This window comes from Coenobita brevimanus, chromosome 60 (genome assembly GCF_032717465.1).
Source record: "Coenobita brevimanus isolate Jiangsu-jjx chromosome 60, ASM3271746v2, whole genome shotgun sequence".
Classification (NCBI taxonomy): Eukaryota; Metazoa; Arthropoda; class Malacostraca; order Decapoda; family Coenobitidae; genus Coenobita; species Coenobita brevimanus.
In genome coordinates, this window is record NC_137013.1 from 17,904,269 (window position 1) to 17,907,142 (window position 2,874).

At 40.3% G+C, this 2,874-nt stretch overlaps 1 non-coding gene across 1 annotated transcript; it reads right to left on the reverse strand.

The window, feature by feature from the left end:
• Positions 1 to 2,059: 2,059 nt before the first annotated feature.
• On the reverse strand, positions 2,060 to 2,178 carry LOC145403521 (5S ribosomal RNA). The gene has a single exon (XR_013898038.1). It is a non-coding gene; the product is annotated as a 5S ribosomal RNA (ribosomal RNA).
• Positions 2,179 to 2,874: the final 696 nt, after the last annotated feature.

The window sequence follows — 2,874 nt, forward strand, 5'->3', positions numbered from 1 at the left end:
CTCAATCTTAGTCACTTCTGCGTACAATCCGATCCAACCCCAGACGTTGTATGTAACGTGACCACTCTTCGCTTCCTCGTAGATGTTTTCTCTGGCATATCTGAGAGGCGAAATAATATTGAAAATATTAGAAAAACCTTAAATACTATGATTGTGTTGACAAATAGAACGAGTCAATAAAATATAGATTTTTACTAGATAACTCTCTATTGGACCATTTCAACTTACGTGAACGAATAAATTTATGGAACATATGTAATGAAGACTGAGCACATTTCCACCACAGGTCATTGACATTCTCACCACTGCGAATCTGACTTGTGACTAGTTGACAACCTGCTAAAACTGGATTGGAGTTAACGGGCATTGAAACCGGTATTCAGATGAAGACAACCCAACACTTTACCTTTCTGTTACCTACTAATAGCGAATAACAAAGGGTTGGGTTTTCTTCAGAGCACTGCATTTGCTCCCTACATCCCCAGTACATTAATCGCAGGTTGTCACTAGTCAGGATCGTGGGTTATGATTGGTAGTGAAGGTGTCCACGACCTGTAGTGAAAGTGTGCTCCTAGATTTTTTTTTTTTTTTTAGATAAATAAAAAGGAAGAGCAGGACTACCCACTTGTGGATGTGTTGGGAAAAAATGAGGCATAATATTAAGTGGTTACCCTTCATATAATATCTTTATACACAATTCTTCAGGGAAGTAACGTGTATGAGCCTAAAGGGGGGCCTACAAATGGCAAGAAGTTATGACACAGTTTTGCAGTTGAGAAGATAAGTATATATTATTTTCATGGCGTGCTAGTCTGGGTTTGGAGTAATTCATTTATCTGTGCATGTTCATTGACAAATTATGTTATTTTATAAAGTAAATAGAATTTATTACAATGTGTTGTTCAGTCTCCAGCAATGAACTTTCCCATGTGATGTAGACGAGAAACTTTTCTCTTCGGAGAATATGACTGTATCCCAGAAGCCTGGTCCAGCGTTCACGTATTCCTGGGCAAACTGAAGGTGAATATGGCAATGTCGGTTGGTTAACTTCGGCTTCTTGGCTGGTGTCCGGTGGTGATACCCCATCTCGTGCATCCCAGGATCCACTCACATAGGGTTGAGCAGCCAGGGGGAGTCGCGCAGGTGTCAGGTGACCTGTGACGTCATGTGTGGGTCTAGGTGGGTTTTCCCTTGGATTTCCCAGTGTAGAGGAGACGTTTATTCCACCTCAGTACGTTACGTATGATACATGTCCTGTGATTGAGGAGTGAGCTATTACTAGTTACTATGCCAAATCAGTTTGCAGTATTTGGCTATAGCAATAAAACAAACTATAGTGGGTGAAAAACACATAAGATATATCCGATTTTCAAGAGACGAACAACTGAGAAAAGTGTGGATAAATGTGTGTCGTCGAAGTGACACAATCAACACCAAAAATGCTGTTGTATGGACTGAACACGTCACCAGTGAAGATTGCATTGATGATATGAAAAGTCGCTTACTTGGCATAGAAAGTCTACGGAATAAACGACTTCCGAAGACTGAAACTGTACCATCATTCCTTCTCCCAAATGGTAAGTGTTGTTTACGTGTTTGTAATGTTCACTGTGTAGATTACATTAGATCTTACATGAACCACCAAGATAATAATGTTGGTCATAGTAGTCCTTATACATCCCCTTGATGCATGCATATATGAGTTCTTACATGAGTGTTCATGATGTATGTAGTTCTTATATGAGAGTTCATGATGTACTGTATGTAGTTCTTATATGTATGTTCATAATGTTTGTAGTTCTTATATGTATGTTCATAATGTTTGTAGTTCTTACACGAGTGTTCATGATCTATGTATGGATAAACTACGAGAGCAAGACAGTGATAAAAAGCAGGTTGTCCAATCAGCTAGAGCAAGACAAAGATAGCAAAGTCCATCCCATCCATCCATTGCCAGACGCCATGTATCCCAAACGGGGTGGTCAAGGGCTTAGAGTTAATTGTTTTACAGGGAGGGACACTAATCCTCCACCAACCCCACTTGACACGTAGGGAGTTATGCCAACAGCATCTGGTGTTCCCAGGCGGTCACCCATCCAAGTACTAACCAGACCCAACGTTGCTTAACTTCGCTTATCGGACGGGAAGCGGTGTACTCAAAGTGGCATGGCCGTTGTGTGGTTAAACCATAAAGAAGTAGAATGGTATTCTTATATGAGTCTCTATTGTTCCAGTTACCAGGCCAATAGAGAATTCTACCAAGAGGACTGAAAGGGCAGCAAAGCGATGCCAGAAGAGAAATGTGGAAGAGATGCTGTGTGACTAGAAATGTGACCCAAGTGGAAGGCCTGGGGTAAACACTAATGGGGGAAATGAAATTCTAACAGAGGCATCAGCTAATGAAGCAAGAAGTGATGAAATTCTGTTGGAAAGTGAAAGTAGTTCACTGACGCCTTGTGAAAACTGCCAGAAAATCCATGAAGAATTGTCTATGAAAATAAAAAGTTTGGAAGATGAAGTACAAGAGCGGCTTGCCAGATGTTTCAGCATAAAAAAAAAGAACTCTGCTACATCCATTGATGGTGAAGGAAACAAAAAAGTGAATAACATCTTGAAACCTTTTTTTTACTCAAACACAAATTAATGTTATTATTAACAAGAGGATAACTGTGAAACATTGGCCAGAAGAAGATATATCTTCTGCCATAACAGTATGGAGCATGAGTCCGAAATGCTACAGGCATTCACGAAACGTTAGAGGCTTTCCATTATCGCCAGAGAGTACATTAAAAGACAGAGCAAGGAATTTTACTTGTGAGCCAGGCATCTTGTCATCCGTCTCAGAACTCATGAAGTCAAAGTCAGGTACTCTTG